Below are 14,294 nucleotides of genomic sequence, written 5' to 3'. Positions count from 1 at the left end.
AGTTAAACGCAGTTAGCGGTAACTGTGGAGGAAGTTCTATGAAAAAAGGAGGAAGTTCTATGTTCCAATGTTTGTTTTTTAGGGTTCCGGAGCCCATAGACGTAAACTGGGGTGTTTTTTTTTTCTCATCCAACCCTATAGTGTGGGGTATCGTTGGATAGGTCTTTATGAAACAATAATAATAATAATTTAATAATTTGGGTAGTTTTGTTTTGTTTCATAAAATATTAATGTGGGTACTTGGGAGTTACAGTGACAAATTAAAATGGTGCTTGTTTGTTAGTCTAACAACTGGTAGCATGGTGTACGGTTGTGTTGCTCTGAAGATGAGCTCTGGTTGAGTTCGAAACGCGTCAGTGTAGTGTGGTGGTGGTGATAGATGTGTTTGTGTGATTTGTGTGTGTTCAGTGTGGAGGTGGAGGAACTGCATGAACACGCATATTTTGCATAAGCTTAGATATCGTAAGGTTTAGTTCATTGGTATAAATTATTAAAAAATATATTATTCTTACAAAGTTAGTTACAAATTGTGGCTATTTGTTGCCTTCGTAATCTATTGTACATGTACCCATGATATACCTTTTATCAGCCATAATTCTTGCCGGACAGACAGCATCACCTGTAATACGGTTGCTTGGTTTTTTTAAATGCAAGCAAGTAGCGCACTTTGCATCATCTGACTTCTTTTGGCATTCTTTTATGGTGTGGCCTTGCTCGCCACAGTGGCCGCAGGTGACGGTTGACTCCCGACAAAACTTGGCAGCATGACCATATTGCTGAGACTTATAACATCTAAATATATAGTCCTCCACATCGGTTTCGATGACGGCGACCCCTGACTAAATATATCCATTGAAAAATTTTTGCAAAAAGCATTATAATAACAAAGAAAAACACTTATTTTCTAGCGTGCGCTCTAATATGGCTCGCTAGACCGAACTTAGTCTTGAAAACTCTATCGCAGGGTGCACAATAGAGTTGGCCTTGTGAATTGTATGTATAAGCATAGGAGGGCTTGGGTCTGTCTTTTAAAATTTGATGTTTGAGATCGAGTGCTGTCAAGCGGTTCTCTTCAAAAGTGCCAATCGATCTGAAGATGGTAGAACGCTACGAAGACCTGTTCGAAGCAAGCCCCTCCCAACCTGTAGGATCAATTCCGCAAGCGTTAAGGTGCCTCTTGAGCACGTCCTTGTAGCGCAGATGCTGTAAAGTCTCTAACAGGGCAAGATGACCAATTAATAAATACTTTGTCTTTACTAATTAGGGCTTTACGTATAGCAGCAGGCACTTATATGCCATAATTACAAGTTTCAGAATACTTTTTTCCCGACTCGTGGCTCATCCTAATTGTGCTGAAAAACGTATCGTAACTATCACATTGAGGATTATCGGCTAAATTTTAGTGGTACAAACAGGAAATAACGTAGATTTCCAACATGGATGTGGGCACTCCTATAACTACTATTATTCTAGGACCTACGTTTCGTCGATCGTAAGGCCTGAGTTTTTTATCTGGGCGGATTGTTTCAATTTCTCGATATCCTCATTTGTTTCTGTGCTAATTACGACACCACCATTACGACTCTTGCGCAAACCTTTAACTTGCAGCTTCATCTGTTCGGGGTTGACCAATTTTTGGACAAGAGATTTAGTCTCATCGCTAGATTTCAATTTGTTGTTCTCGTAGATGGTTATAGAAGTAACATGTTCCGGCTGTACGAAATTATTAATTTTTCTTAACCATGTCGTCAAAGGAAACCATGACCTACATTTCGGCATAAATTACTGATAGTCAAAATACCACGCACAGGACTTATCACGCTAACACACACGAGTAATATTTACTTCGACGTTTCGGCAACATTACAGTGGCCGTGGTTACTCGTGATAAGTGAAAATCCCGAAAGTTTAAGACATTAATAAATTACTGATACGCAATTTCTGTACCGTATTCAGCTTTCCAGCTTCTGCAATGGCACACACCTCACTTAGACTGTCTTCGATACTCTTCATCCAGTGTTGTATTTCTGGAGTGGAAATAACATCGTCTTCCTGGTGAGGTCAGAGCGGGGTGTCGGGCGCGGGCGCGGGCGGCGGGGAGCGAGCTGTCCTAGCTACTCCGGTTAAACGGACTGTTTTCCATGTTTTATAGATATTTGAAATGTAAATTGAAAATACAAACTGAAATATAGATGCACAGAAAAAACAGAAAAATAAGACCATCACTGGGAATCGAACCCAGGTCCTCGGTAATCCGTACCGCGTGCTATACCGCTACACCACTGATGGTCAACGGTACCGACACGAATTTCCCTATGCACCTCATATCTCAGCTTGTTTTTTTTTGCAAAAAACAATCTTTATTTGAAATGTTACCTACTCGTCAACATTTTCCAATTTCCCATATCAAGTACACTTAAAAACACCACAACACTTAACACATACCTAAACGCATGACATGATTACGTCTTCTACGGACTTAGTTTAAACAAGGTCACGACTCGGCATGTGATTAGGTATTTAATTATTTTTAAAAAATTATCGACACGTTTGTTCTTAACAATGGTCGACAGAATGATCCTATGCTATGAATTCGGTCACATAATTATACCAAGTAATGATGTTAAATATGTATTTAGTTTATTTAAGTAACTAAATCAGCCGATTTACTACCTTATAAGTTATTTTTTGCGCTTTTATGTTATCTACTTCAAACTAATTTATCCATGAAAGAGCTAACTACTGTACGTACCGAGTCAAGCCTTTTAACGCCGGACGCTGTCTGTAACTGTAGTTAGGTGCAAAATAATGCGTGGATATAATAAAATTGATGGTTTGCCCTATGGCCTCTCAAGCAGAGGATCGTGGGTTCAAACCCCGGCTCGCACCTCTGAGTTTTTCGAAATTAATGTGCGAAACTCCATTTGAAATTTACCATGAGCTTTACGGTGAAGGAAAACAGCGTGAGGAAACCTGCACAACGCTGCGAAGTAATTCAATGTTGTGTGTGAAGTTCTCAATCCGCACTGGGCCCGCGTGGGGACTATGGGCCAAACCCTCTCATTCTGAGAGGAAGCCTGTGCCCAGCAGTGGGACGTACCTATATAGGCTGGGATGCTGATGATGATAAAAAAATTATATCCGACTCCATACGGCACAAAGTCATGATAGGATCATATCATAATCTTGTCAGTCATAATAACTAGATACAAAATAGTACCGCTATAGAAGTCTATCAAGCATCGTACCCGGTCTAGGTTCATACAAAGAGTGACTTTTTACCTCTACAATTTACATTATAAGCCAGCTACGATGACGATTATCAATGTTCATGCCTTTCACAGAAAATATCAATTAGCCTGAGACTGATCAGTTGAAAAAACAAGAGTTGAAAAATTTATTGCATGTCCCACGGCACGCGGTAGCGGTGAACCCTGCGCTTTAATAATTCAAAGTGTACCCAACCGCCCAGCTTGCATTTTTCGAGAGTACTAAAGTCTGCTTCGTTTATATTAAAGACCTCTATCTATTCGTTTTATCCCTCAAGAAAATATGGTCCCACTCGTCGCTTCTAAGTCGTGCGCGGCCGCCACCTTCAGAGGTTGCAAAGAAATATATCTCATTAAGAACGTTTTTTAGAACACGTACCTTCGTCATTAAGGAATGCTTCAAATAAAAGTAACGCTTTATAGAGCACAGAATTAATTTCGTCTTAATTTTACCGTTTGTTGATAAACAGGTGTCACAAACCTTAGCCCCACTCTTAGTTCATGGGACAGCAAAGATTTCGGTATAATTTGGGGGTATAATTTCTCATGCTCTTAAAGTGAGTCATAATAGCTCTGCGCATGGGGACTAAAGTGTAACATTTGCTCTCTAGAGCTAAAGAAGCTTTTTAATTATTTTTTTAGAAACCCTTAAACTGCCTTAAACATCCAAGTTATCTTATCCTTAGCCGGCACTTTCACACTTTCGCACTTGTAAATCTGTTTAACAAAAAATATACCTCGTTGAGTTTCTTGCCGGATTCTTCTCAACAGAGGTTTTTCCGAACTGGTGGTAGATTTTTTTTGACATTCATAAGTGCTTGTTATAGCCTAAATTGAATAAAGACATTTTGACTTTGACTTTCATTAAAAAAAACATATTTAGTTGCTGTAAAACATCAACGATTATTAAATGATAATATATAAACCTTGTCCGCTGACTCAAGCCACTTTGTTGCATGATAAAAAACCTAATTTCTCTGTGCGGCAGTGCGTTTTTCAACAAATATAAATTTAAAAAAAAGTTGATCTGCCGCAAAAATGGTAAACTGCTGAAGTTTTCATAATTTTAACTGTACAATTTGAAGCGAACGTAAGTGATTCTAACTTTTAAATAAATCTGGAGTATTTATTTAACAAGAAATGAAGCATAATCTTTGGTTTTCGAATTCACGTGTAATTAATATGTGATAAGTATGTTTTATTGTGAAAATACGTTACGAACTGAAGAAATGAAAACATTATAGGTAAAGTAAAGTTTTCTAGAGGAGTTTTCCTATTATTATTATTATATTATAGGTATATAACCAAGAAAAAAATACTAAGCATTTAATGATGGAAACGACCATAAAACCAAACACGAAATAATTAGGTAAGTATTGAGAATGTTGATTTGACGTCGTTGCTTGAAAAATTGTGTAGGTACTTAATGGATAAAGAGGAAAGTGTTCACAACAAACTTTACTTTTTTACAACGTTCCGGTTGCAATTATGCAACAAGGTATACCCCTATAACACATAGGCGCGATACGCGTGAGCAAATTTTTTTGTTTGCTACAATTCGATTGAATTATATTTAATAGTGGTCTTAATTTTAGTATTTCCTTTTCTTTTCTCGCATTAGAATTTAGAAGTGAAAAGTATTGTATTTTACTGGAGACTAAACAGCCATTAGATACACTCGATCTTTAGCTGCCCGCGCTGCGCTTGGGCAGATAACCCTCTCGTGTACCTACATAACGTGTAACGTGTATAGGTCACGGCCATTTTCCTGCGCATCTTTTTAGATTAAAGTTAAGTGAATCAGCAGCATGTTCATATTGTAACTTTGTCACGTGTGATCTAGATCATATTTTCTTTCAATGCCCTGAGTTTAATGTACAACGATTATTATTTATTGCATTGTGTAAAGACACAGGCTTAAAAACTATCCCCAATTTTAAGCGTTAAAAATATTATGGAGAACATGTCACCAGCAAGCCGAGGAGATTGTTCACTCTGGAAGGCTACCAGGCACCTAAATAAACCTCAACAGTCATGCCCCCCTATTAGAGGCCAGTCCGACTCATGGGCGAGAACTGACCAAGAAAAAGCAGAAGCTTTTGCTGCGCATCTTTGCCAGGTATTTAAACCAAATGAGGGACACCGCGATGAGACCGATTTGGATACTATACTCCACCAAAGACATTCAACTGTGTCTGCCTCTCAAGCCAACGTCGCCCAGAGAAATATCCAGAGAGATCAAATTATTAGACACTAAGAAGGCACCTGGCTTTGATTTGATAACACCTCGGATCCTAAAAGAACTTCCAAGAAAGTGCATAACATTCCTAACTTGCCTATTTAATGCTACTTTCCGAGTCTCTCACTTCCCGGACATGTGGAAGGTGTCGCAAATAGTAATGATACATAAAGAGGGTAAACCTCCTCACGCTTGTTCCTCATATCGACCAATAAGCCTCACACCTGTACTGTCGAAATTATGGGAGAGAATATTTCTTAAAAGATTGATGAATGCTACGACGAAGGAAGAACTTATCCCCAACCATCAATTTGGATTTCGTAAGGCGCACTCTACCGTTGAACAAGTCCATCGCGTGTACCATTCTGTCAGACAATGCTTCGAAGAAAAGAAATACTGTTCTGCTGCATTCCTGGATGTACAGCAGGCATTTGACCGAGTTTGGCACAAAGGTTTACTCTGCAAAATAAAGGAAAATCTTCCACACTCTCTGTTTCACATAATGGAGTCGTACCTCGTAACAGGTTATTTCAAGTGAAGCAAGGTGAAGCGCGCTCTTCACTATACCCTATCGAGGCTGGAGTACCCCAGGGCTCGGTCCTTGCTCCGGTGTTGTACAACATATACACAGCAGATCTGCCAACCAAAGACGACGTCACCGTTGCCACCTACGCCGATGACATTGCGTTCCTGTCGGCTGATAGTGATCCCAGTATCGCTAGTGCAAAGCTACAAACAGTACTTGACTCCACCTCTGACTGGCTCCAAAAGTGGCGCATCCAAGCTAGTGCACAGAAGTCAACGCACATCACCTTTACTCTAAGGAAAGGGAACTGCCCTCCAGTACAATTGGCAAACAGCATCTTACCCCAGACGGGTTGTGTGAAATACCTTGGATTCCATTTGGACAGACGCATTACCTGGAAAAATCACATAAAAGGCAAAAAGAGATCAAGTGAATTACAGGTTTCGACAACTGTACTGGTTAATGGGAAGAAACTCTGTGCTCTCGCTGGACAACAAGCTTCTCATTTATAAAGCAATTCTAAAACCTATCTGGACATACGGCATTCCGATATGGGGAGTTGCCAGTAAGAGCAACATAGCATGCCTGCAAAGGGTTCAAAACAATATACTACGGACCATAACAAATGCTCCGTGGTTCGCAAAGAACGATGAAATACACAAATATGTGAATATGGCAACCGTAGCAACAGAGATTGAACGCTATAAACAACAACACATAGCTCGCCTCACCCATCACTCCAATCCTCTAGCTTCAGGATTGCTCCAAAATGCCAGTGTGGTTAAAAGATTAAAACGTAACCATATTATTTAAGTAATGCAAGAGGCACTGGTCTCTAAATTTTACACAACGCCATTCCACATACAACTCATCTGATTATAGTCTGGCGACTGATTGCAGATTAAAACAATAACAAAAAAAAAAAAAAAATTTTATTCAAGGATTATTGAAACTTCCTCAATTATATTCAATAATTTTCAATTTTGTACTACACACTATAGGCCTATGTATTATAAGTACCTACTTCTTGTTAGTTTTTCATACTTATTAATTTCCTTATTGTAAATCTTTGCTATTATTTTTCATTGTACATACGTAACATAATTTTTTATTGTATTCATTGTACCTACTCGATAGTTCATAATTATTGTAAAATTATGTAAGTATTGTAGCTGATGGCCGTGTTGCCTATGCTTCAATAAATAAATAAAAAAAAATGATACTTTGACGGTTGGATCCTCGTTGGATTTACAATTTGGCAGATTCTTAGCAGGTTGTCAGTCTTATACAAATGGCGCTCATTTCAATCAATCTATTTCGGTTGCGTTCGATTTATCGTTTTCTTAGATAATTTAAGAATCGTTTTTGTTAGATGTGAAGAAGAAATATGAAGAAAGAAAATATTCATTGCTAAAAGTACCTACATGAAGCACTATGAGCATTATATAAAAATTAATGTTAATTGCGAAAGTGAGAGATGCTGTTGTTTACCTGTCTGTATCCTAATTATGTCCCTAAGTGTTATTTTTTACCCGACTGCGAAGAAGGGGGTCTATTCCTATGTACTCTCGTAACTACTCAACGGCTGAACCGATTTTGATAAATGATACGTCATTGGATTCGTCTTGATGACGCGAGTGACACTGGGTACATGAAATTCTTGAGAAATTAAAATGGCGGATTTTTGGCGCCAAATTGTAAGTTTTCGAAAAATGTTTTTTTACTAGTCACTAATAAATAAGTGCAGTCGAGTGCAAAAATAAGTATCTATACGAACCAATTAAAAATACGTTACCAAGACCTTGTTGCGTCGGAATAAAGGGCTGTGGTAGGTACTTACTTTTACTCTTGACTGTACTAATATTGGAAGGTGTTTTGGCAGCCATATTTTAAAGCCGATTGCGAGACAGGACAAAATCCACTCCATACTTACATACTTATGCGGAAGTGGTTCCGTTAGTACTTACTAACTCTAACTGATCACTGTATACCTAGGTACAAAGTGGAAACTTATGCCAACTGTACCCGCAAAATTGGTCGACAATACTCGCGCAATTTGTATGGGCACTTCACCGTCCACGACAAGCGAACGCCACACCCGATAGGTACAGATAGTGCATGGGTCAGCTAGCCAAATTTAACAAAATGGTATAATTTGGGGGTACTAAGTTTCCTTCTTACAATAGTTAGACAGGTTTATTACGATGTGAAAAATGCCATCTAAAACTAGTAGCTAATAGAAATGGCGGCCAATCCATCATGGCGGATGTCGAGTTTTAAAAAATCAACTAACTCGAGAACTAAGATTCGTCCGATTTCATTTCTGTTTTTTTATAAACTAGTTCTATATGTGTGCTTTAAAATTTGTTATATGATTTCTTTTGATAAAATAAAACATTATTAGAAATTTAAAGAAATATTGTTTTTTTGTATTTTTTTTTAAACATATTATTTTAATGCAAGTTTTTACAAATTATGATTTTTAACCGCTTCAAACGTTTCACGGGCAGTAATGAAGTTTTGCCAATCGAAGAAACACGATTTTCTTAAAGCTTTGATATTGGTGAAATTATCTCGATATTTCACAGTGTGTAACAGTTCACCCGGTATATCACGTCGTTTAGTAATACACTCAAAATTCCTTATTAATGCTGCATTAAATAACATTGCCCATGATTGTCTGTCTTTTGGGGGATGTACTTCACTTAATGGACCTATCTCGCCACATATTATACACATATTCACTTAATGGACCTATCTCGCCACATATTATACACATATCTTGTTCACTTTGCATATTTACATCTTCTTCTTGATTTGTAGCCGCACACAATTTTACTGAAGAAATATCTATTTAGTTTTTACCTGCAATAAATCCAACAGTATATTGTTTATCAAGGGACTAAAACGAGCCATTAGTACCTACGTAGTCTGCAAATGGTCGATATAAAGGCTCTTCCCGGGAATTTTGTAAATTTTTCAAACCAAGACTTAGTACTAGGAATCGGGACTATTTCAGCTAGCCATTTACCTTTCGTATCTCTGGACTTAGACAAGGAATTAGACCAACGTTTTAGCATATTTTGTTTAATTGAATATACTAAATCCGAGTAAGGAACTTTAAAATCAGAAATACTTATATCTTTAGTAGATTTGGCTAATTTATCGACAAGTTCGTTGCCAACAATACCGGAGTGACCTGGCACCCAGCAAAATTCAATAAATATATTTCTAAAACACAAAAGACTCAAACTAAATCGTAACTTATAAATTAAATAGTTTACAGATGCACTAATACTTTTATTTTTAAGAGCCTGCAAGGCGCTCAGTGAATCAGGTAAAATTAGAATTTTGTTCCCTGCAGAGTAATGAGGGCTATCGTTTTTTGTCTCACTAGATGGCGCACTGTTGCGTGAGGTTTTTAAGTATGGCTTTCAAAGTCTGTTATTACGGGTGTGAAAACAAAGTTTAGATTAAAATCATATTTAATTCACCTTAAAGCCGTACAATAAAAATATCGAGCATGCCACAGTGTTGCATAGTCCCCGTTTTGTTCGGAAAAAAGGGAGGACAAAGGTTTCCGAAAGACAAAACTGTCTCAAAACACAGACATTCATTGCCCCGGAACACATATTTGCCATAATTAATTTCAGATATTGCAAAATATTAACAAAATTATTCTAATTATAAATAAACCCGCGTAGTTCACCCAAATACTATGAGATTTGACATTTCGGAGACCTCACGCTACACTAGCGCCTCTAGTGGCGAATTCATACGCGATAGCCCTCATTGAGTCGGATATGCTCTAAAAACAGAGAAATAATTGCTACATTTTTAAACTGTCCCTAAGTTCATGGAAGAATCAAAAAATGCAAAGCTAGTTCTATCTTTAGTTTTAGAACCATCTGTATACACTTTAACAAAACAGTCTTATCGTCAAGAAACTCTAAAAAGTCGTATTTAGATTTAAACTTAATTAGATCAACAGCAACATCTCTCTATATGTCGCGAAAATTATATTCAAAATAAGGCAATAGTGTAGACCAAAACACCACATCCTGAAATTCGAAATTCAAATACGTTAATGCACTGCTTATGGATGAAGAATTAGGAAGCGGAATTAAGTTATAATTTGGAATATTTGCATGCTTCAAATAACTGGAATTTACTTGATTATCACGGCTAATAAGCTTAAGGCAATAGTTGTCAGTTATGTAACTTCTTCGAATGAATAGTGGAACAATACAAGCCTCAACTTCCAAGGAATTAATTGGAGACGACATCATAGCACCAGTAATTATCCGTAATGCTCTATTTTGTATAATATCTAATTTCCTAAGTAATGAAATATTCGCATCAGAAAAGAACATGCAACCATAATCGAAATGGCTTCGGATTGTTGCAATGTAAATCGTTTTTAAAACCTTAGGATCAGCTCCCCATTTCAGCGATTTTAATATATTCAACCCTAATTCAGCTCTTTTACAAATAACATCCAGGAAAGATCAAAATCTAGAGATAGACCAACATATTTTATGAAAGGTTGAGCAGGAATAATATCAAAATTGTATAAAACTCTAGAGTAATGCAATCCATTTTGTGAAAATAGGATTGCAGAACTTTTGGAGACATTAACCTCAAGCTTTAAGTGATTTGTTAGTAAATCGTAAATATTACGCAAACAACTATTCATAACCGATTCACCACTTTCAACAACATTACAATTTACATACAGAACAAGATCATCAGCAAAAAATAAATGTTTAACAGAACTTGGAATTTTCTTTATGAAGCATACTAAACTAAGTATGAATATAAGAGGAGATAAAACGCAACCTTGAGGAGTACCTTTACTAGAAATTTTAAGTAAGTAAAATTTTCAGTTGTTTGGAGTGCTACACTCCTTCTAAAAGTGATTCCCGGAACAAGTAGAGCATATTTGGGTGGCTTTGCAGGCACCACTTCCATGTCCAAATTTGTAGCACTTGAAGCATTGTAGCACTGGCCTTATATATTCCGAAACAGGCATCCAAATATGTTCATATGTGACATGATCTGGATGAGCAGAAGCCAAAAATGTAACCAGAACAGTTTGCAGTGGTTTGTCAAATCCATCTTGTTGTTTTTTGAAAAATCTTTTGACTCCGAGTATTGTGCATGAAGCTTTTAAATTTACTAGAAGAGATTCCTCACTCAATTCCACAGGAGCTCGAATAATTCCTTGACTTTCAATACTGTCATAGGGTATTTTAGATGTCCAATTGTTTGACTCCATGGGTCTTTATTTTGTAGAAAGGCATTGGCATCTTTTGCACAGCCAAAGTATACTTTGGTAAAATAGTTCCCGGCAGCTTTTACATATTGAACCCCTTGAACATGTTTTAATGCTTTGTTGATCTTTAGCAAGTCCATCGGCTGTGAGTAGCTTGAATTTATGAGTACCGGGTATTCTTTTTTGGATAGGTCTTCGTAGAGAGCATGGTGGTCTTTGAAGAGACCGCGCTTGTTTTTGATGAAAGTCATTTTAATTTTGCTTCTTTCAACACATTCTGGTGAGATTAATCTTCTTTTAGTTGCATTTTTTATGGGGGCGGAGCTGAAGACCTCACCCCCGGCATCTTCATCCATTAGTGTAAAACTCACTTATGGAATGTAATTTTTGATAGTCAAAACCAATGAAAAAGTACGAAACAGTACAAAACAAAGGCCGAAAAAGGGCTAAAAACTGAAATTTTCAAAATAGTTTGAAAAAAAAGCGCCTATATAATTTGACGTTCCCGCCCTTTTTTTCGTCAAAGTATCACGGCAAAGTATAGACAACGTTATTTAGTTCTCGGCAGGGCTACTACGAAACTCGAAATTCGAAGTTCGTGTCGTGCGGTCCCTCTCGCTCTCGTATTAAATAGTGTAAGTGTTAGAGGGACAGCACGACACGAACTTCGAGTTACGAGTTTCGTAGTAGCCCAGCTGTATCTCTGTGTTTGTGGTATAGACACTAAACGTTAGTCCGAAAGATCCGATCCGATCCGATCCGAGCCGAGCGCAAAAGTGGAGCGAGTGAGTGTGACGGCGTTCACGAGCCGCTCGATCCGGCCGGACTTATTTCTTAAAAATCCAGGACATCCCACTTCTGACACCATGTGTTGGGGCGCGGGGAGGATTATATTTTTATTAAATGGGAGAAATTAAACACGTCTTGTGCTTCCTTGTCGGTCGTCCATTGACAATAATTTTATTTTTTTAAAAAACCTCTCTTGGACCATAGACAATATTACAGACATAATTACTTTACACGTAATCTAACAAATTCAGTGCAAAATATATAAAGTTAGAGTATGTTTTTACTAAGCAAGCACCTTGAATGATTTTTAATTTGGATAATAATATCATTAAAAAAAAATGGCACGGCAGGCAGCCCGCAATAACGAATGCCAAACTAAGGCCAACCAAACTGACCATAGAAAACAATGACTGAAACTGAGAAACTGACACCAAAGACTGACACTACCCATTATTCCTCTTTCAAATGAACGTTTTTTAATGTCTACTGGATTTTGGTAGTTTGTTATTATTAAATAACAGCCTAATTAATCGTCTCTTTTTATCTACACATATACAGTGTGATTATACATGTAAAATGGAAGAGCACGTGCCAGTTCTCATTTCTTCGAAACGTTTGAAACAAGACTTTGATCAATTCCAAAAAATCGTCATTAATTCAGAAAATGTAAGTAACCGTTTAGATTATCAGATCACAACTATGTTCCGTTTTTGTGTAGATTTATTTTCGATGAAAAAAACTGGTACTCTAAATCTAAGAAAAACCTCTTAAACGTTTAAAGTACATATAAGTTTAGTATTCAGTATTTATCTATTGCAACAACTTTTACAAAAAAATATAAAAAATGATGCCCTGTTGGGGCGTGGCAATTTTTAAATTAATTACATTAATTAACTTATACATAACATATTATGCTATTTTAACCTCATGTAATTTTTAGGAAGAGGTTTAAGGAACACTTATAAATTAACTTTATGTAAGGTATCTAAATAAACTACATTTATCTAGAAATAACATAAACTTAGAACTTGTGGTATCACAGAATGAATAGATAACAGGACAAGTAATACCTAGTGCAATGAGATCATCTTTAATTACAATAATAATAACAGGATAACTATTTTTCTTTATTCTTCTAAATATTTATTTATACTGTAGTAACATTTCTGAGTTAAAAAATCTTTTAGTAGTCGTGTAATTTTTAAGTAAAATAAAAGTTTTACACTGAAATAAATTATGCTTAAGAATACCAAATGCATGTAGGGTAAACCCTCCAGTGAATGAACCCCCCCCCAGTGAATGAACAAAATCACGTTTTTTGCCTAAAATAAGCAATATAGCCATTTCCACCAACTGTCGTATTTTTTTTCTTACCGGCAACTCGATTTCCTATGCAATGGCAACAATCGGTAAATTTATTTTCGACCAATTTCAACATGGCAGGCGTTTGAAATTCACGTATTTCTGCTTTTGAAGTTTTGTATGGAAAAATTAGATCCCAATTAAGAACAGTGCATGTTTGGAGTAACATTTGAACTGCTTATTTCATGTATACCACTATAAAGTTTAGCTATTGGTTAGTTTAAGAGTTAAATCTTCTATAATTGTACTCTTTAGTGGCTTATTTTGCGGTTAAGTTGATATTTTTAGGTGTCCATTACTGGCATATCAAATGTTCTAAACCAGTGAATGAACAGTCTGTTCATTTACTGGTGTCGGCTCAATATAGTTTTTTTCCTAAAATTAAATGTTAACGTAATCGTATTAAGGTTGTGTTTTCAGATTCTGCATAGAAAACGATTCTGTTTCTTTGAACTAGTATTGGGACACTACGTGTTCATTCATAGGAATGAAAAATCTAGTAAATGGACTATAGAAATTTGGCTTTGTTCATTTACTAGATACCTACTAACCCTATGTATGACAACGTAGGTAACGATGGACGTGATCGAAATGCACGATAGTTTTACTTCCTAAATTGGACTTGTTAAATAATATTAGATTGTACAACAAGAGCATAAAACAAGCCATTTTACCCAAACGTTCATATGTCACCCGAGCCGGTACAACGAGGGTGGATAGACACGTCGAGGAGAAAATAAGGATTGCGAGGAAAGGAAATAGGAACAGTTAAAACAATTGTTCAGTTAATGTGTACCTTTTATTTGTCATGAATTACAATATAATTATATATTT

The 14,294-nt window shown here is 36.7% G+C and overlaps 3 pseudogenes; all 3 read right to left on the bottom strand.

The window, feature by feature from the left end:
• Window positions 1-533: 533 nt before the first annotated feature.
• Window positions 534-2,143, bottom strand: LOC141431725 (uncharacterized; annotated as a pseudogene).
• Window positions 2,144-8,949: 6,806 nt separating this feature from the next.
• LOC141431724 (uncharacterized) lies at window positions 8,950-10,320 on the bottom strand (annotated as a pseudogene).
• A 596-nt stretch (window positions 10,321-10,916) lies between these two features.
• On the bottom strand, window positions 10,917-11,788 carry LOC141431723 (uncharacterized; annotated as a pseudogene).
• Window positions 11,789-14,294: the final 2,506 nt, after the last annotated feature.

This window comes from Choristoneura fumiferana, chromosome 10 (assembly GCF_025370935.1).
Source record: "Choristoneura fumiferana chromosome 10, NRCan_CFum_1, whole genome shotgun sequence".
Classification (NCBI taxonomy): Eukaryota; Metazoa; Arthropoda; class Insecta; order Lepidoptera; family Tortricidae; genus Choristoneura; species Choristoneura fumiferana.
This window is presented reverse-complemented; position numbering and strand designations above follow the sequence as displayed.